Below are 22183 nucleotides of genomic sequence, written 5' to 3'. Positions count from 1 at the left end.
GTTATTTCTAAAAACAAAGCATTAAATATTCATGTTGCATTTGTTCATGACAGTTAAACTTCTTGAGTGGAATGCAGAGATCTTTTATTTCAGCACTGTCTTAATGCAGGATTAGTTTATTTTGGTAATATATTATTGTTAGAATTAAACCAGGCTTCAGGCTTTCCAAGTTTGATTTGGGCTTTTACTTTTCATGTCTATGTGTGGTCCTTTGGTCTCAAGCTTTGGTAGATTAACAATGACCACAGATTCTTTCCCATCAGCATTCCCATCAAGAGGCAGGGGCTATTTCTGATGCTGGCCTGTGACCAGTTTGACCAATTGTGTGTGACAGAAGTGCCACCATGACAGGTCCAGGTCTGGGCTGTAAGAAGACTGACCTTTTCCAACTTGGAGTTTCAGGGCCCTGAGTATCTTGTAAATGTTGACTACCCCATTGACTCCCTTGAGAGGCCCTGGGGATACATAAAGGGACTCAGCAAAATCCAGGCTTCCAGATGCCTCTGTCAAGGCACCAGCATGTGCCTGAAGCCCTCGTGACCCTTCCACACCAGTCCAGCTACTGACTGACTACCACTGAGTAGACCGAGGTGATGGCACCCAGAATGGAAGAATCACCCAGGGGAGACCTGCCTGAATTCCTGATACACATTAGGATGAAATGAGATGGTGGTCATTTGTAACCTCTTGTTTTGAGGTAGTTAGGCAGAACAAAATGTCCAAGGGAATGGTTAGTGTCACAAAGATGGCCAATAATATTAATGGTATTAGTTAACTTTTGAACAACAATAAAGCTAAAATTTAAATTCTGAGTTTCTAGTTCTATATATAGTTGACCCTCTGTATCTGCAGGTTCCACCTCTGTGGATTCAACCAACAGTAGATCAGAAATATTTTTTTAAATTGTGTCTGTTCTGAACATGGACAGATTTTTTTTCTTGTCATTATTTTCTAAACAATAAAATAGGACAACTGTGCATTTACATAGCATTTACACTGCATTAGGCATTATAAGTGACTTAGAAATGATTTAAAGTGACAAGATAATGTGCATAGGTTATATGCAAGTACAGTGCCATTTGATATCAGGGACTTGAGCATCTGCGAATGTTGGTATCTTAGGAGGGTCCTGGAACCAGTCCTTCATGGACACCAATGAAAATTTAAATGAAAATTTAAAATAAACACATGGATTTAAAAAACTTATTCTAAATCAGTGACTTCTGTACTAACCATTTATGTTATTGGCTTAATTTTCAACTTTAATCCATAGTGTAGGTCAAAGCAATGAGTATTTAATAACCTGTGCACTTATGAACGAAGGTATTTTAAGCTGCATTTTGAGTACAGGAACCTAAATTAAGAAGATAATGTGTTACTTTTTGAATGTAGTGGTTCATCTCATCAGATGAGACGTAGTGGCAGCTGGCGGAGAGTGTGTTTCATAGCCCTGGCCTCCGGGGTCACTCCGTTCCCTTTCATTACTTCATCTCTTTATTATCTTGGAGACTTCTGCCTGGACCCTTCATTCTTCTCCATGGTAAACCCTTCTCATGCAGCTTCATGACTTGCTTAAGGTCACTCACTCAGTGACATTTTCCTTTTGACCGTTCAATAACAAGATGCTTAATTCCTTCCTTCTTTATAACTCCATACACCTAGGGGCAAGGACAATGAATCTCTGGAGTGCATCTTCACATAGAGTCAGCCCACTGTAGACCTGGTGACCAGTGACTGTGCTTCATGCAGTTCAATGCAGAGGTTGCAGAGGTGTAGGCTTCTTCAAAATCTTGTGGTTTTATTGTCACAACACAGGACCTTTTAGGGTGCAGGGAAAGAAAAGGCTTCTCACTGACTCAACCTATGTGTCAGGGGGCAGGAAGGGCTGGTTCCTATGTGTGCAGGAGGGAGAGGGTAACCAGCCACATGCAGGCAATGCCCAAAACACCATTTTTAATCTGTAAGTCATGAGACAAAGGCAGGAACCAGACAACTAGAGAGCAATTCAGTTTCATTACAGACACTACTACCCTATTCATCTGCATAAAGCATGTGAGATAAAGCTATTTTGATAAATAAAATCATGTTCACAATGCAGAAAACAGTGAGCATCTGAAACTCATAGAACTCTAGAAACTGGGAAATTGTATTATGCAAACTCCTAATGTGGTGTGCCTGGGGCATACAGACCTGGGTAAAAATCTTCTATGTAACCAAGGACACACGTCCAGTGAGTGCCTGAGCCAGGAGGCAATCTCTTTGTCTAAGTTCTCATGGCAATGATCTTTCAACCACATCATAGATGATAAAGAAACTGTAGAGGGAAGGAAAATTTGAAATCGAAGATATTTACCCATCTTCCAATGATTTCTAGTTTTTTCCTACTTTCTTTCTGACCTGAAATTTTTTCATTTAAAAGCACATCAAGTTTAGGCCTTTGAATTTGGAAACACACACATATACCCCAAGCATGAACTTTGGATTTACAAGTGTTGGGAAGCATTAACTATGTGTTTAACAGGATTTTATTGTTGTTGTTGTTTTTTGCAAAGTAGAATGTGGGATTTGTTCTGGCTTGCCAAGTATTTCGTATAAATAGTTTGCTTAATGAAAAGAGGATTGAGAAAAGGAGATTATGATTAAAATTCTTCAAATTGTAGCCCACAGGGACAAATATTATTATGGACTAGGTGATTCAAAGAAATAATTTGTTTTAAAAATCAACTCGACTAATTAAATTTCCAAATTCATGCACAAAGACTTGGCTTCGTTAGTAATTCCATGTACATATATGCAGTAGAATGAACAACTTCCTTAGCACCTGAACTGTGAGTCGCTTTGGCCCAAAGCAAGTGAGGATGGTGAGCTGCTCTACAGGATCATGGAGACTTGGTTGGGGGTGGGGTATGAAGAGTCTGGCATTATTTTAAAAGGATATTTTATCTAGTGAAGTAGCTGTCTATCAACTAATGTTATTTAAGCACATTCTTTTAAATCGGAAAAAAAAAAAAAAAACCCAAAAAAAAGACCCCTGGGTTTTGTGTTGCTCAATTTCTTGAATTAAGATGATTAAAAGTGGAGATTAAATATAATCTTTATCCCAAAGTCACTCCTGTGTACTATGCCAGATGCTTAAGCAGCACTTAAATTCTTTGAGTCCACTAAAATTACATTTGCCCTGCTATTATTTCAGCAAAAGAAGCTATTTTCGTTTGTGAATACATGATTTCGTTATAAATATTTCAGGTGTATGTTCTTCATTTTCTATCTTACTGACTTTTTCCCCCTGAATTTTCTGTAGCCTTGGTGTATAGGATTGAACTATATTTCTTTTTCTTTTTTTAGATGGAGTCTCGCTCTGTCGCCCCCAGGCTGGAGTGCAGTGGCTCGATCTCCGCTCACTGCAAACTCCGCCTCCCGGGTTCACGCCACTCTCCTGCCTCAGCCTCCTGAGTAGCTGAGACAACAGGCGCCCGCCACCTCACCTGTCTAATTTTTTGTATTTTTAGTGGAGATGGGGTTTCGCCGTGTTAGCCAGGATGGTCTCGATCTTCTGACTTCGTGATCCACCCACTTCGGCCTCCCAAAGTGCTGAGATTACAGGTGTGAGCCACCACACCCGACCTGAACTCTGTTTCTTATAACCTAGTTTGTGCAAGGGCACAGGTTGAAGAGTTTGGTGGGGCTGAAGGCAGAACTTGCTAGGAAGGCTGACTCTTTTTCTCTATGGAAATTTCTTCAAATGCCCTGCATCAAGTGACACTCCATGGAACCAAGGGAATATCACACTGCAGTCATTTGCAGCTTGTCTTCCAATTACCACCCTACCTTGGAGCTCTGAATATGTTCACTGGGCTATCAACATCCATGCCTGCCTGCTTTTATGTGCCTTATGGTATGGTAGAGGCTGGAAAACTAAAAGCCTATTTCCCAGACTCCTCTGTGGACAGGATCATGGATGCAAATTAGATGCATTCATGCTATACTGGCAATTCATCTCTGAACTACAATCCCATATCCTGCTGAGGTTTCTGCAGGCAAGCAAGGTCCCAGGGACATGAGTATGGACAAGAGCTGTGGAAGCAGCCTTGTGGATCCACTTTCTGGTCACAAGTGCCGTGAGGAGGTATTGAGCTGGTTGTAGAAGAGGCGATAGCAGTGGTAGTGCCTTCCAGGTTCTTAGATTGAAACTATAGCAGTGGTTTCTATACGAGAGTGAGCCATTATTAGACCTGACTCCTACCATTCTAGCCCTTGCAAAAATGTTGTATTCCTTGTATTAAATCTTCTTCTGCTTAAAATACATAAATCAATTTATTGCCCTGAATCTATCTGATATGCCTAGCATATGGAAAGCCCTGGAAGGTTTTTCTGCTGATGCAGAGATTCCCAGGTGGCATGCAGGGTTTCTCATTACCACTTTATCCTTGATTTTTCCCAACATTCCCACCTGGCCCTTAAGTTCACATATTTATTTGTTTGATGTACATTTTATTTGTGGCCATGGCAGTGTTTTATTTTACTGGATTTAGAGGGAGGTAGAGTCTTAGATTCATTTTTATTCCACCATCTTTCCCTTACATGGAAAATAATGATTTAAAAATTCATCAAAAATAAATATATTTTAGGTTAATTTTCTTTGGCAAATTTCTTTGACAAATTCAGGTCTTCCCCGAAGGCCTTACAAATTCAAAGTGAAAAGAAAAAGTATAATTAATTGTATTTGTAATCAATTTGTTTTGGGTCTGTTTTATGGTACAATATTATATTTTGTATATGCACTTTTTGCACCAGAAAGTTTTTAAAAATACATATATCTTGGCCATTTTAAGCATTTACTCTTTGGATCACTGACTATTTATAGTGTTTATTATGCACCAAACAAAGATGAGTGAGACAAATTATCAGCTTTATTTCTCCAATGAATATTATTGCTTCAGAAACTATCACTAGATGTTTCTAAAATGTCAATACACTAAATATAGTAACCTACCTTTCTTAGACCTTATTGAAATGGAAGAATGACAAAAATTGATATATATTTGTTCTGTTATTGATATTGTCTAATAATGGTCACAGAAATTTTCATAAGCAATTATCATTCAACTTTTACGTCTGGGGAAATAAAGATCAGAAACATAAAACGACTTCAAAATCATTTTCCTGACCACTGAATAATGGAGCTGAATTAAAAATCCATGGTGTTTTCACTTTCCCGTGCATTTCCTCAGGAGATACAGTTTACAAAAAGGTAAATTTTAGGAAAAAAAAACACATGTTATTTTATATCTGAATTGTCATAATACATCTCAAAGTAATTTGTGGGTACATTATTTCATTTAGTAAACATTGCCAGGAGATAGACTGGCAGGAGTGGAAGTATTGTATCCATTTTATACAGGTAGGCAATAGAGGTATCTAATCTAAGTTTTTACCTTTTACTAATTATATCAAGTTATTGTTTGTTTTAATGTTTCAAAAGTCACGTGATTGCTAGGTAAAACACCAACAAATTCTTTAAAGAAGGACAATAATTTTTACTTTTCTCAACTTTCTTGGGTAAATACATTTAGAAAAGTTAACAAAAATTAGAGAAACTGCTCTCTGACAACTTTTGTGTATAATATTGACATCAATTTTACTTAAATGGCAATGTTTAATTTTTCAAAATTTGATTGAAAAAATGTACACGAACATCAAGAAAAACTATGAGTAATGTTTTAATCAGTTTTTTAAAATTTGGCTGAGAAATGAATATCAGGAAAAAGGATATGAATGCATCCATAAAATTTTAAAATAAATGTTACTACATTGTGGCACTAATCTGTGAGTTAGGACTATTTTAGAAACATAATGCTGCTTAGTTCAAAAACAAACACGCTTACTCTGGCCCCCTTCCCTTTGCTGTGACTTTACCAACCTCGGTACTTTTCCACACATCCTCACTAACTATGGACTGGAGGAAAGAGCAAGCTGCATACCAGCTCCAGATGACATTGCTCCCTGTGTAACCGAGCTGCATCCAGAGAAAGAAAAGAAGTGAATGCATAGATGGAAGGTGCGTCACACAGACATGGATTCAAAATACATGTGATGCCCTTGAAAGAAGAAAATCAGAGTGATCAAACAGGGAGGTTCAAAGAGACCTTGGGAATCACTGACACTGTTCCTTCTGCCAGGCAAAATTATACAAAACCCACCTGGGATTGTTTCAAAGTAAGCTATTTGTCTTTGGTTGTTTTTCTGTTTTACACTAGTCAGAATTTGTTCATTTTTAATCTCAAAGTTATTTCATACTTCAGCTAGTTTTCAGAATTGTTGAAATTGCTTATTCGTTGAGTTGCATAATACACCTTGCCCACATTCAATCCTCTGCCTCATTTAAACTTACATATTTTGATAACCCCTTACGTGACCATGATGAATTATGATTACCTCCTGAAATGTCACAGGCATGTGAAAGTATGACTCACTTTCAGCTTATTATCCTTGATGCACTTCACATTAATTTAAATATAACTTTCTTCAAGATTACAGACAAGAGGGAAAATGGAAGAATAATTTCATGGATCTCATAAGAACTGTTCAGAACATTACTAATAAGAACTGTTCAGAACCTTAATTCTTTCAAAACTGGATGCCGAAAATTCAGCTGAGATAACAGAGAACTCCCTTCATGGATGATACAGGAGCAATTCAGACCCTACTGCTTTCACACACAAAAGTATCAAAATCTAATTCCTAAAAATGTAAAATGTTGCCAAGTCTTCCAGCTATAACTTAGCAAAGCTTTCAGGGATTTCCAGTGTGCACTTTCATCTTCTCACCAGTCATGTGTATATACACAATGACTTCCACAGCTCCATGTTTTCTTCTTCCAAAGACACATTTAAACAACATGTTGTTGCTAATTTTAGGATTTTGCAGTGGGTGCAAGTAACTATGAACAAGCACGATGCTTTGCAACATTAGCTATCAACATACAGTGGATTTTGCAGCACAGAGACAGTTTCAAGTAATAAAACACTTCACAATCCTATCATTTCTAGAATTTGATGTAATTTACTAAACAGAGAATATAAAACTATTTCTATAAACAGAGCAAAATGAAGCCCCAATAGTGAGGGCGTACAGGAGGATGAGCATGTTGGAATATGACTTTTGCATTTGTATGCATGACTGAAACAAGAGGTGGCAAGCTGCCTATTCTCAACTTTACCGACTACACACATTTTTCTGTGAGGCAGTCTTGCTATTCAGGATTGCCTTAAGGAATCTGAGGAGATCAACTGCAATTGTAAACAAAGAGGGCACTAAACCAAGCAGTGTCAACGTATTATCATTACGAAAGGATCCAATAAGATTGCTGATATTAAAAATTGACTCTCAATATCTTCATATTTTAAATGTGGTGTTGAAATAAATATTAAATAGGACAAAACCAATAGCCAAGGAGATTATGACAAAAGACTTTCTCAATCCACATGAACTGTTTGTTTTGATTAGATCCTTTACCCAGTATTATGTTTAAGGTATTTGGCTATAACAAAGTAAGTGTTTATTTCAAAATCTGATGATGAATTTCTCCCATGGATGCATTGGCTTGTAAAGGTCAAAATTGAATGATCACACTATGGCAAAATTTCTCTAATATTATACTCAATGCTCTACAACAGCAGTCCCCAACCTTTTCAGCATCAGGGACTGATGTTGTGGAAGACAATTTCTCCATCCAGGTGTGTGTAGGGGAGGGGGGTCAGGATGATTCAAGTACATTACATTTATTATGCACTTTATTTCTATTATTATTACATTGTAATATATAATTATATAATTATATAACTCATCATAACCTAGGATCAGTGGAGCCCTGAGCTTGTTTTCCAGTAATTAGATGGTCCCATTTGGAAGTGATGGGAGACAGTGACAGATAATCAGGCACTAGATTCTCATAAGGAGCATGCAACCTAGATCCCTTGCATGCACAGTTCACAATAAGATTGATGCCCCTATGAGAATCTAATGCTGCTGCTGATCTGACAGGAGTCGGAGCTCAGTAAGTAATGCGAGTGATAGGGAGCGGCTGTAAATAACAGACGCAGCATTGCTCCATGTCCTGCTGCTCACCTCCTGCTGTGCAGCCCAGTTCCTAATAAACCACAGACTGGTAACTTGTCCCTGGCCTTTACAACCAGTAATATTCATAAGAACAAACATTTGGATGTTCACTGTATTCCTGGAACTTTTTAAAGTGTTTTACATGAACTTACTTAATTCTCATCACAAGTCTACATAGAAGGTATGATTATTATTCCCATTTTACATATGAGGGTACTGATGTACAAAGAGATTAAGGAGGCCGCCCATGGCCACGTAGGAAGAAAGAAGCAGAGCCACCATACATACCAGGTAGCCAGGTCCCAGAGCTCGATACATTCTAGTGTCTCCCCGGAGAGCTCTACAAATTAATCAACCAATAGGTGACAAGTTTCTAACACTGACTGTAATAGTCACTTAGCCAAGACACCCAGTTGCCATAATTATCTGTCCTCTTTCAATATTTCTTTTCCATTTCTCATGCTTATTTCTGCTGTGCCATGCTAATCAATTTTTCATGTGGCTGTCTCTGTGCCAAGAACATCCTTTCTCAATAATCTCCTGGGAAGTTTTCATGGTACATGATTTACTACATAATTAGAAAATGGTGTGCTTTGACACCTACTTGTAAATCACAGCTTTTTAGGCTCAACTATAAGTACTTTATTTTCTAAACCAAATATATTATTTTTACAGTAAGGAATATTATAGATCATAAAAATACAAGTGTAGCTCTCTCTTTAAATATAAATATATTCATATTTTTATTTTCCTATTTTTAAAATATTTTTCTTTATTTTGTATTTAGGTAAAAAACATGATCATGAATTAATTTATTAACACCGGTTTTTTTTTTGGTTTTTTTTTTGAGACAGGGTCTCGCTGTGTCGCCCAGGCTGGAATGCAGTGGCACCATCTTGGCTCACTGCAAGCTCGCCTCCCAGGTTCACGCCATTCTCCTGCCTCAGCCTCTCTAGTAGTTGGGACTACAGGCACCCGCCATCACGCCTGGCTAATTTTTTGTATTTTTAGTAGAGACGGGGTTTCACTGTGTTAGCCAGGATGGTCTCAATCTCCTGACCTCGAGAACTGCCCATCTCAGCCTCCCAAAGTGCTGGGATTACAAGCGTGAGCCACCACACCCAGCCAACACTGTTATTTATGATGTCGCATGTGAATACAGCAACAACAATTGTTTTTCTGTGTAACAATGATGTACATTTGCTGAAACAAAAATTAAGACTCCCATCTTGACTAACAGCAAAAAAGAAAAAAACAAATTCATAAGCTAAAGATGAATTTAACCAGTGTAACCTGTTCATCAATTCTTAGTGTGTTTTATGTTATCACATTTTGAGAAGTGGCAAGCTTCTCTCTGACATTGTGTCCTTTTCTGAGAAATGTCCACTGAACTATAGCTGACATTCTATGTTAGAAGCATGTGCCAGAGATTGAAAAAGAAAGATCACGTGATGTCAACCCAAGCCACAAACTGGTACATGAACCTGTTGGCAAATCATAGTTTATCACTGCCTGTCCATGGGTCAGTTGAAATGGGAGTGCCAATTTTAGCAGAAGTGTTTTCTGTTTCTATAACAAGTTGTGAATGTGAATAATTATTTTCATAAATAAATCTAATTGTCAGTATAATCTGAGTTTTCTTAGTGTTAAAAACATCTTACTGCCTGTATAAATTGAAGTAAGTATCTTATAGGATGACTTTTGCAGCAACTTGAGTAACAATTTATGGTAAATTGGTAAATTATACAAAATGATTATTTGTTGTCTTTTATTATTTGGTATCAATTTTAAAATTTCAAATATTTAATAAGGAAGGATAAAAAGACTAGAAACAGAATAATATGCCTATTTTATGGGCCATGAAAAGACACTGTAGACTCTAGGAGTTTACAATGGAGGCTGAGGTATAAGACAGCTCTGTATAGGTCAATATTAATAATTCATCATTTGGGACCAAAATTAAACCATGTGGTCTGCAATCCACCTGGTAAAGTTTCATGGAAAAGTTAAATCTTGATCCAGGCCTTAAAAATATAGAATTGGAGTAAAACCAAGGTAGTAAGTAAGGTGACATTGAAGAAATAGAGTTTGGTATGAGAAGATAATTTAACAAAATAAGAAAGCATAATATTTTTGTGAGGGATATAATCTGGGCATTTGAGAAGTCTTAAAGAAAATTAACAGCATCAGTTAACAGGCTGGTTTGGAAGAGAAGGATGAGAAAGTTGGGGCAGAGTAATCAGAAAGTTTTGTCCAGAATCCGAATGTGAGGAGAGCAGCTTATGTTGAGGTAAAGCATTGAATCTGAGCATGCTTCATAAGAATTATCAACAGAACACATACATTGATTGTGTATGACAGTTCCAACAAGAATTAGTCATCAGAAAATTCTCGAGAGAGTTTACTGGACTTCATGGGGAATAGACATGTTAATGAATATAGGGAGATGACAAGTTTGTTTTTTGTACATGTTTTTGAGGAAAGAGTTGTTTATTAAAGTAAGTACATCATGTTCATGGTCTTTGTAACTTTGTAGGAAACTAAAGATAAGTTCCTAGAAGCCAAGATGTAGGTTTTTCATTTCTTCTGTAACTCCAGCAATTACTGCAGATGTTTATCAAATATTTAATGGTGCTACATGAGCTGGAAATATGGGAGAGAAATTAAAAGTTCAAGAATAAAAATGTAGATAAAGTGTTTATCATGATTATAAAAGGGATAGTTACATACATAAAACTTGATCTTCAAAATTAGAGTGTGTCTAGGGAGGAGAGAAAAGGATTGAGGCCATAATTCTGGAGAAACAGGATGCAGAGAATGTAACTGAAGCTGTAGGAGAAGGAGAAGAAAGAGGAAATCAAGAAGTAGAGGATTGTTGATGTCAAGAGACTATTCAAAAAGGAAGTATATAAAGGTCAAATGCAACACAAATATATTTGAGTCCAGGAGCAGTGGTTTACACCTGTAATCCCAACACTTTGGGAGGCTGAGGCGGGTGGATCATGAGGTCAGGAGTTCGAGATCAGCCTGACAAACATGGTGAAACCCCGCCTCTACTAGAAATGCAAAAAAATTAGCTGGGCATGGTGGCATGCACCTGTAATCCAAACTATTGGAGAGGCTGAGGCAGGGGAATTGCTTGAACCTGGGAGGTGGAGGTTGCAGTGAGCCGAGATTGCACCACTGCACTCCAGCCTGGGTGACAGAGCGAGACTGTATCTCAAAAAAAAAAAAAAAAAAAGAAAAGAAAAGATATTTGACACTAAAGAATGACAGAAAGCTATTAGTTTCAGCTAAAAGTGATTTTTCAATCTGCAATCTCTCACTAGCCCTTCAGACTTTGCATAACTTTGTATTTTAGACACTGTTTTATAAAGTTTTGAGAAGTTTGGCCATAGACAGATCAAGAGTGTTCTATGGGTGTAATAGCCTGGTATTAGAGTGGATTGGTTCAATTACACTCGTTCTTAGCTGGCCTTGCACTTAGAATTCTCCTCATCGGTCAGACGTGGTGGCTCACGCCTGTAATCCCAGCACTTTGGGAGGCTGAAGCGGGTGGATCACGAGGTCAGGATATCAAGACCATCCTGGCTAACACGGTGAAATCCCGTCTCTACTAAAAATACAAAAAAATTAGCTGGACTTGGTGGTGGGCGCCTGTAGTCCCAGCTACTAGGAAGGCTGAGGCAGGAGAATGGCATGAACCCAGGAGGCGGAGGTTGCAGTGAGCCAAGATCACTCCACTGCACTCCAGCCTGGACAACAAAGAGAGACAACATCTCAAAAAAAAAAAAATTACCCTCACCAAGACAAGTCAGTGCAGCCAATTCCAGGGCTTGTGTAAAACATGTGTCAGCTGTTCAGGTTTCTGCTAGTTTGATATCATAAACACAATGGAGATCAAAATTAACGCTGAAACTAAGATTTCACCAAGAGACACGCCCGACCGGGAAAGGGTTTTCATTCTACAAGTCTCGGAGACTTAGTTCCCTATTGCTTAAAAATAACTTGATATTAAAGTATTCAAGCATTAAAAAAAAATTATAAAGAATTGTACAATGTTAAGGCACAACTAATGACAATAATTGTTGCAGTGGTAGTAGTAGCCACAGTTATAGTAGCAGCATTAGTTGGGAAGTATAGCATTAGGGTAGGGTGGTATATGGGAGGTACAGGTGATGTCATTATTACCAACTCACCCTTGTGATTTGGAACTTTCTTTGTGTCTGCTACAGCCATAGAACTTCCTAATATGGTGTTGACTACTTTTTTGTTTTACTAAGTTTTGTAGATTGTATTTACCTTTATAAAAATAGTGGCTGAATTTCGTTCTGCCTCTACTGAGTAATGTTGACACACACACACATATACGTGTGTGTGTGTGTATATATATATATTCTTCCTAATGGTAGTGGAGGCTGGGATTTTGTAGTGAATGCAAGCATCAGAAAGTCTGTTTCTTTAAAAATATCTTTCTTGGCTCAGCGCAGTCGCTTACGCCTGTAATCCCAGCACTCTGCGAGGCCGAGGTGGGTGGATCACGAGGTCAGGAGATCAAGACCATCCTGGCTAGCACAGTGAAACCCCGTCTCTACTAAAAGTACAAAAAATTAGCTGGGCATGGTGGCAGGTGCCTGTAGTCCCAGCTATTCGGGAGGCTGAAGCAGGAGAATGGCGTGAACCCAGGAGGTGGAACTTGCAGTGAGCTGGGATCACACCACTGCATTCCAGTCTGGGTAACAGTGCAAGACTCCATCTCAAAAATAAAATAAAATAAAATAAAATAAAATAAAATAAAATAAAATAAAAATAAAATAAAAAAACATATTTCTTGAAAGGCCATTATTTATTTGGATTAACAAACGCTTTTTTTGAAGATTGCAGAATACCATAGGATTAACTTGCCTTTAATCAATGTGGCTCTCATCTTGAATTATAATCTGAACTTTAATCCTCATGTATTGGAGGAAGGACCTTGTGGGAGGTGACTGGATCATGGGGGCAATTCCCCCATGCTCTTCTTGTGATAGTGAGTGAATACTCACAAGATCTGATGGTTTTATAAAAGGCTTTCCCCCTTCACTCTGCACTTCTCTCTCCTGCTGGCTTGTGAAGAAGGACATGTTTGCTTCCCCTTCTGCCATGATTGTAAGTTTCCTGGGGCCTCCCCAGCCCTGTGGAACTGTGAGCCAATTAAACCTCTTTTCTTTATAAATTACCCAGTCTCAGGTATGTCTTTATAGCAGTGTGAAAATGAACTAATACAATCACACCTCAATATCATATGAGATTGATAAACTCATTGAATCCAAATTTGGATTAGTTGGCAAAAGTAGAAGAAAGAAGAGGGGAAGGAGAAGGACAAAATGCAAAGACTAGGAGATAAGCACTAACAAAAGCCTGACAGAACTCTGATCGCTCCCTTTTAATCTTAGGAACCTCTAGAAGCATTTTTCAATGGGCTTAAATCCATGCTCTTTTTTGATATCCATAGCAATCTCAAATACATAGGATTTTGTGAAATTTTCCTCTTGGGTGCAAAGAGAGGGAAGGGAAGAACAGACATACTCCTCTGCAATCTAAATATCACTAGCCCTTTAGACTTTTCATAACTTTGCATTTTAGACTCTGTTTTATAAAAATAATAGTTTGAAGATAATTTATAAATGTCTAAACTTGAGGAGACAGTTTTTCTAATTAAAAGAAACTAAAAAAATAGTAAAGAGAAATATAATCTGGCAGGATCAGGTGATAATGACAGGCAAGGGGAAACATCTGGAAAATGTATGGGGGGTAATCACAGGCCCCCTCTTTCTGGGGACTGAGCTTGACTCCTGCTACTGAGATTTACAGCCTTGAAGAAATACCAGTTCAACATCTGCTTATGTATTCCCAAATGGTGCATGCAGCTAAGAACAGTGCTTATGACACTGATTACCTTAGAAACTGCACAGTTGATTCCTGCAAATACTTTTTTTTTTTTTGAGAAGGAGTTTCCCTCTTATTGCCCAGGCTGGAGTGCAATGGCGCTGCCGAGACCAGCTCGGTCGGGGGGACCCTAACCCAGCGGCGCTAGAGGAATTAAAGACATACACACAGAAATATAGAGGTGTGGAATGGGAACTCGGGGTCTCACAGCCTTCAGAGCTAAGACCCTCAAACAGAGATTTACCCATGTATTTACTGACAGCAAGCCAGTGATAAGCATTATTTCTATAGATTATAGATGAACTAAAAGTATTCCTTACCAGAAACAAAGGGATTGGCTAAAATAAAGGAATGGTTCTTGCTAGTTATCTGCAGCAGGAGCATGTCCTTAAGGCACAGATGCTTATGCTATTGTTTGTGGTTTAAGAACACCTTTAAGCAGTTTTCCCACCCTGGGTGGGCCAGGTGTTCTTTGCTGTCATTCCAGTAAACCCACAACCTTCCAGCGTGGGCATCATGGCCATCACAAACATGTCACAGTGCTGCAGAGATTTTATTTATGGCCAGTTTTGGGGCCAGTTTATGGCCAGATTTTGGGGGCCTATTTCCAACATGGCACAATCTCGGCTCACCACAACCTCTGCCTCCTGGGTTCAAATGATTCTCCTGCCTCAAGCTTCCTGAATAGCTGGGATTACAGGCATGTGCCACCATGCCCAGCTAATTTTGTTTTTGTATTTTTAGTAGAGACAGGATTTCTCCATGTTTGTCAGGCTGGTCTTGAACTCCCAATCTCAGGTGATCCCCCGGCCTCAGCCTCCCAAAGTGCTGGGATTACAGGCATGAGCCACCACACCCAGCCCATTCCTGCAAATACTTATATATTCTCCATGTCCAAATGGAACTGCTATTGGAGTAAGTCCTACATGGCAACCTCCAAGTCCATTTGAAAATTTCCATTATTCCTAGGCCCCAAGTGCCAATTTGATTACACGTAGAATCCCCATCTATTGAAAGATGAAATAAAATGAATAGCATTGTCAAAAATTTTCCTTGTATTAATGCTTTAGTGGTTATTTTAAAAAAACTTTAGATAGAAGGATAACAACTGAATTTATTCTTTAGGAATTTAGTAAGATACATTGATAAATATTGTATGGCAATGTAAATTTCACATGTTATATGAAATGGTACGTTTTAGGATTTTTATAATTTCCATGTTATATCCACATTTTTAAAAGTATGCTAAGAAAAATATTCACTAGCAAACTGGGACATTTCCCTGTAATTTAATGCATGTAACTCTTTTTAAAAGACTATCATTAGCCCTCCTTTTTTTTTTCTTTTTTTTTTTTAAGACAGAGTCTCCCTCTGTTGCCCAGGGTGGAGTGCAGTGACATGATCTCTGCTCACTGCAACCTCTGCCTCCCAGGTTCGAGCAATTCTCCTGCCTCAGCCTCCCAAGTAGCTGGGTTTACAGGCACATGGCACTATGCCCGGCTAATTTTTGTGCCGTTAGTAGAGACAGGGTTTCACCATGTTGGCCAGGCTGTCTCAAACTCCAGACTTCAAGTGATCCACCCACCTCGGTCTCTGAAAGTCCTGGGATTAGAGGTGTGAGCCACCTCACTCAGCCAGTTCCCATTTTCTTCGTGTAAAATAATCTATGATTTAAGACTATTGGCACTGTTCAACTTACTCAACTATCTGCTTTTTTATAAAGCATTCAGTGGCTAAATGTGATTGGTGTAAGTTAAAAAAAAAAAAAAATCACTTAGGGCAGAGAGATAAAGCCATTACAGAGCAACTAACTGCCTTCTGGCTGTTAAAGTGTGATCAGTAACTGACTCATAGGTAAATTGTTTTGAGAGATTTCATTTAGCTTATCTGGCCTTGCCTGATATCAGAGGTGCTCACTGGTTGCTTTTAGATCTGGCAAGAGTTAGCTAGTCAAACCTCTGTACTGAATACTCATGCTGGAAATCTTAATTCTGTATTCCTATGACTTGGAAAGGAACCAAGTGCTCTAGGATTTGTTATTGTAGGAAAAAAATTCCATTTAAAATGACTGAATACTCACTTTTGTTCTTGACTAAGTCTTGGAAGGTAGTGATTCATCAGGATTTTTTTCCTTAAACATTTAGTTTTAGTTTGAATTTGGCCTCAATTCTGAATAACAAATGTGTAGCCTTGAACTGAGTTGCTTAACTTCAAGTAACAATCATCTTGAAGCTATTTTACTTTTGTTTTACATAACCTATTGAAATCTTACATCTTTACCTAATGGGATAGTATAATTTAATTAATTTAGCTAATTTAACTAATCCCTGTTAACAAATTAATTCCATCATCTCAGTGACTTAATAAACAAGATATCTTATCCATTCACCTCCAACTGTGTTGCTTGTCGAAGCGTTCTCCAGGGAAGCTCTCTTCTGAGTAGTAACTCAGGAATTGAGTCTGTTTCCATCTTCAGGCTTCACATTACCAACATAATCACTCTGGGAGAAGATGAAAGAAGGAAAGAAAACTCATGCTTCAACTTTGAAAGAGCATTCATCCTTCCATCTAATTGGCCAGAAATAATCACATGGTCCCAAAATAACTGGAAGGGAGAATGGGAAAGAAAGCCTTTCTATCTGACTAAGACAACGAAATGAGATTTAGACAATCAACAAAAATCTTCAACAACATCCTAGTTTGTCAAACCTAGCAACATGAAAAAGGATAATACATTATTCCAAGCAGGGCTTATCCAGGAAATAAAAGACTAGTTCCACATTAAAAATTAATGTAATTCATCTTATCAACCTAATGAAGAAGGAAAAACGTGAGCATCCACACAGATATAGAAAAAAATATTTGACAGAGTTCAGCATCTATCCATGGTAAAAACTCTTAACAATCTGGAAATAGAAGAATACTTCCTTAAGAAGAAATGAATCTATTAAAAAAAATAATTATTATAGCTAACATCATACTTAATGGTGGAAGACTGAATTCTTTCTTCCTAATATTAAGAAGATAAAGCTGTGCACTCTTACTACTCCCATTAACATCATATTGAAGGTCTTAGCCAGTGCAATAAAAAAAACCTAATAAAATGAGCCCGGCGTGGTGGCTCACGCTTGTAATCCTAGCACTTTGGGAGGCCGAGGTGGATGGATCATGAGGTCAGGAGATTGACACCATACTGGCTAACATGGTGAAACCCTGTCTCTACTAAAAACACAAAAAATTAGCCGGGCATGGTGGCAGGTGCCTGTAGTCCCCGCTACTTGGGAGGCTGTGGCAGGAGAATGGCGTGAACCCAGGAGGCAGAGCTTGCAATGAACCAAGATCGCGCCACTGCACTTCAGCCTGGGTGACACAGCGAGACTCTGTCTCAAACAACAAAACAAAACAAAACAAGCAAATAAACAAAAAAACTAATAAAATGAATGTAGAATAAATAAGATTAAAACTTAATTTTCAGATGACATAATTATGTAGAACATTCTAAAAAAATCTATAAACAAGCTATGCGAACTATTGTACAAACTTACCAGGTCATATGAAATAGGGTCAATATGCAAATCTAAATCACAGTTATATCTGCTAGCAATGAACAACTGAAAATGGAAAATTTTAAATTACACACAAAAAAATTAGGTATAGATCTAACAAAATATGTTCAAAGTATATGCACTGAAAACCATAAAACACTAGTGAAAGAAATCAATAAAGATGAAAAAAAATTTAAAAAGAGAGATATACCATGCTTATAGTTGGAAGAATTCAAACTCAAATTTGATGAAATAACAATTGTCTCTAAATTGATTTGTAGATTCAACACAATTCCAATTAAAATCTCAGCAGGATTTGTTGTAGAAATCAATAGGCTGTGTGTAAAATTTATGTAGAAAGGTAAATAGTCAAAAAAAATTATAACAAACTTGGAGGATTTGTTCTACCTAATCTCAAGACTTATTACAAAAGTACACCAATCAATATGGCATGATATTAGCGTAAGAGTGGACATATAAATAAATGGAATATAATAGAGCAGGGATCAGCAAACCATAACTCCTGGGGCCAAATTCAGCCTAGCAACACAGCTGCACTTATTCATTTATATATTGTCTATAGCTGCTTTTGTGGTAAAGAGAATTAAGTAGCTACAACAAACATTATGTGGTACACAAAGCCTAAAATATTTATTTTCTGGACCTTTTACAAAAGGAAAAAAAAATAGCTTGTTGCTCCTGGAATAGAATGTACGGAAAAACACACATCTATGGTCAATTGACTTGTGACAAAGGTAAAAGACTATTAAATGGAGAAATCTTTTTAACAAATAATGCTAGAATAATTGAAAATTTATATGCAAAACAAGCAAATACTTTGATGCATTGCATTTTTTAAGTTAAAAAAAATTCAAAGTGAATTATAATTTAAATGGAAAATCTAAAATTATAAAATAATTCAAAAAGATAAACTAAAAAATTACCAAATACCAGTTAGGATTTCGAGACATTGGAGACATACATTTCTGGTAAAAATGCAAAATGATACAGCAACTTCAGAAAATAATTGGGAAGCTCTCAGAAAGCTAAACATATAATTATCATATGACCCAGCCACCTTCCTCCTAGGTATCATTCCAACTAAAATAAAAACTTATGTTAACACAAATACCCGTATGCAAATCTTTAAAGTGGCTTTATTCAGAATCCACAAAAACTGGAAACCACTCAGTCACGCATCAGCTTGTGACTGGATAAGCTGTGATACATACATACAATGGAATTCAGCAACAAAAGGAATAAACTACTAATGCAAGCCACAACATGGATGAATTCAGGTAAATGAAGTGATTACTGTAAGTGAAGTATGTCAGATTCAAAAGACCACATATTATATAATTCAGTTTTGAAATATGCAAAACCATAAGTATAGAGAAAAGATCAGTGGTTGCCAGGGAAGAGTTGACTTTAAAGCAACATGAGGGATTTTTTGTTGATAAACTATTGTTAATCTTCATTTTTTGATGATCACATGACTGTATGCATTTGTCCAAACTCACAGAACTATGTCTTAAAGAGGAAGAATATTTATCTCTAGATTTTTACTTAATGAAAAAATAAAAATTTATTATCAGGTAATATAGGGCACAAATTACTTAGAGCAGCAGTCCGCAAACTTTTTGGCATCAGGGACTGGTTTTGTGGAAGACATTTTTTCCATCCAGGGGTGGGGGATGGTTTCGGGATGATTTGAGCATATAACATTTATTTTGCATTTTATTTCTATTATTATTACATTGTAATAAATAATTAAACAATTTCACAACTCACCATAATGTAGAATAGGTGGGAGCCCTGAGCTTGTTTTCCTGCAACTAGATGGTCCCATCTGGGGGTGATGGGAGACAGTGACAGATCAAAAGACAACTTGAAATGTTGGAGAAATTCTTCTAGAACAGTTGAATCTTGAATTAAGAGAAATGGAAATTTTATGGATAGTTTAGGAAAAAATGAGGACAAAATTGTAAACAATCTACAGTAGAAGGGAGTTTATTAATCCAAAATAACACTAGGAAATACAGTATTGCTATGTCTATGGTATCATGTGGGTGAAGCTATTCTACCCACATTCTTTTTTTTTTTTCTTTTTTTTTATTTCATTGTTTAGAAAAGAGAAGGGCTCGAAAGAAATTTAAAACGTTCTGTCCTCCCTCCTTCTTCTAAGAGTCTGGAAGCATCTGTTTTAAAACAGTGCCAGAGTCCCTGTGTTGATTAGCACCGAGTCTTGTTCAGTAGATTCTCACATACTTTCCTGCAAGCAATTCATTATTTCTTCCCACTCACTTAAGCAGCTTCCTCTGGCTCACTCAGCAGAGGCCAGACGTGAGTGGCTTTCACACTGTCTGATATTCGGGTCACCTCCCACACTGTCTCAGAGCAGCCTCGTCTAGTGGGCTGAACACCGACTGGAATCCGGATCGTTCCAAACAATGTCCTTAGCCCACAGTTTGGAGAATTCTAATACCAAACACACCGGGCTGTGTGTGTGTGTTGGGGTGTGGGAATACAGCGCTGTGGCAGATTCTATGTGGATATTTGACGAGACATCATGCATGGACATGTATGGGAGAACAACTGTCAAATGTCTATTGAGAGGTAAAACAGTATTAGACTTATATAGTAGCTAAAGAAATGTGTCTGCGATTAGAAAAACATTTGTTCTCTCAGAGGAACAGTTTGTCTTTATTGTTCTTATGATGATTTTAGTTTTTGGTTTCACTCCCCACCCTCACTTAGCACCAGCAAAGAAGGTATAGAAACTTGAGTAAATGATTTCACCTCGCTTGGCCTCTTGAATATAACCGAAGAATGGGTTGGACTGTGGTTGTGTTTCTTCCTAGCTACAGATTCTCCAAGTCCAAAGACTTGAGGGCTGGGAGTTCGCCCAGAGAGTGGGTGAAAGAGTCCAACTCATGGTAGCTGCTCCACACATGTTCAGTTCTTTTTCCCAAGGTAGCCCCTCAAACTCCTGTCCAGCCTTATAAATGCATGATCCTGCAAAGGAATAATTAGAGGCAGGAGGTAAACATTGACAAGAAACATAAATAACTCCAGAAAACAAAGAATTATAATATGAAAGGGTCACTACACCACCCGCTCAATACCAAGTTGGTTTAGAAAGACAAGCAATGAAAAAATACAGAAGTTCATTGTAGTAAAGATAGGAAGAAAAACAACAACAACAAGAAATAAACCATGAACTAGAAAATCAGCCTCTGGAGTCCCCAATGACTGGAATGAACAGGCCTGTTTGCATCTCCTTTCACACCCCTGTTATCTGAACCCTGGGAGTGTCACTGTGCCCTTGACCAAAGCAATCCCCCATGCTGGGAAGCCTAAAGCCAGGTATTCATGATTGCACAAAAGGACCAGATGTTGCAATCTTGGCTTATTGTTTATGCACATAATTAGATATACATATTTCTATTTTGAACACTGCTGATGTGTTTTCAGCCAAATGGCCCAACAAGCACATTGTACATATAGAGAAGTAAAAAGTCAAATTTTCCACAGATTCTAGCAATATACTATTATGCATTAACTTCCTCTGAGGTGCAGTTTATGCACATGAAAACACCACAGCCCTAACTGCTGCTGGGTTTACCTAAACTAAGTTAAGGCCTCAGAACAAAGTTATTTACTTAGCACAGAGCCAAATGACCAGCCTGAAGTTTTTAGGAAGATAACCTTTAACCTAACTCCTGGGGGAAAAACAAAACAATGAAATAAGATTTGTGTCTTTTGTGAAAACAAAAGTAACTCTTGCTCTACAAGATCCACCCTCTTCTTTTAAGGAACAACCAAAACCCCCAAAACACAAAACCTCAAGTTTTCTCTGAAAACACAATTAAAAGCATGAATTTCCGATTCAACTGCAAAACAAAAAAAAAAATTATTGGTTCTGCCATGCTGTTAATGTATCCTAAATACTGATTGCTATCAACTGACAGAGTTATAAACAGAGAATATGGTCAGAAGACAAAGCACACAAAGAAAATTGCCCATGAAATAGGGGTTTTACATTCTCAAAGGCTCATATTTTCCCCAAATGATTAAAGGGGGAGATTGTGGGAAGATGAATGGTATTGAAGTACACCTCAATATAAGAAAATGTTTTGAAAAATCGAGTTGGTAGCTCATCTCCAAACCTCCAGACTATCACTGTGTGTGTTTGTGCCATGTGTACCTTTATGGCTTTTTTTTTTTTTTTTTTTTTTTTTTTGAGATGGAGTCTCACTCTGTCGCCCAGGCTAGAGTGCAATGGCGCAGTCTCCACTCACTGCAAGCTCTGCCTCCTGGGTTCACGCCATTCTCCTTCCTCAGCCTCCAGAGTATCTGGCACTACTGGCACCCGGCTAGTTTTTTGTATTTTTAGTAGATATAAGGCCTCACCATGTTAGCCAGGATGGTCTCGATCTCCTGACCTCGTGATCCGCCCGCCTCAGCCTTCCAAAGTGCTGGGATTACAGGTGTGAGCCACCGCACCCGGCCAACTTTTATGGCTTTTAGGTTCAAGGAAACAATGACTTTGCACCAAGAAAAAAATATATTTGCACCAAGAAAAAAATATA

Source organism: Papio anubis, chromosome 11, assembly GCF_008728515.1.
Source record: "Papio anubis isolate 15944 chromosome 11, Panubis1.0, whole genome shotgun sequence".
In the NCBI taxonomy this organism is placed as follows: Eukaryota; Metazoa; Chordata; class Mammalia; order Primates; family Cercopithecidae; genus Papio; species Papio anubis.
Note: the sequence above shows the minus strand (reverse complement) of the source record.